The sequence below is a fragment of the Oncorhynchus keta genome, unplaced genomic scaffold, assembly GCF_023373465.1.
Source record: "Oncorhynchus keta strain PuntledgeMale-10-30-2019 unplaced genomic scaffold, Oket_V2 Un_contig_25379_pilon_pilon, whole genome shotgun sequence".
In the NCBI taxonomy this organism is placed as follows: Eukaryota; Metazoa; Chordata; class Actinopteri; order Salmoniformes; family Salmonidae; genus Oncorhynchus; species Oncorhynchus keta.
This window is the reverse complement of record NW_026284410.1, coordinates 15,001-15,228: the sequence shown is the minus strand read 5'-3', so window position 1 is coordinate 15,228 and position 228 is coordinate 15,001.

Sequence of the window (228 nt, the reverse complement as noted above, 5' to 3'; positions counted from 1 at the left end):
ATACATATCTCTGTACTCATGCAGTATTTACATATCTCTCCCTCTCTTTCTCTCTCTTTCTCTCTCTCTCTTTCTCTCTCTCTCTTTCTCTCTCTCTCTCCTCTCTCTCTCTCTCTCTCTCTCTCTCTCTCTCTCTCTCTCTCTCTCTCTCTCTCTCTCTCTCTCTCTCTCTCTCTCTTCTCTTTGATGATGGGGGGATTTCTATTCTTCCCTGGCTGTGAGCTCAGC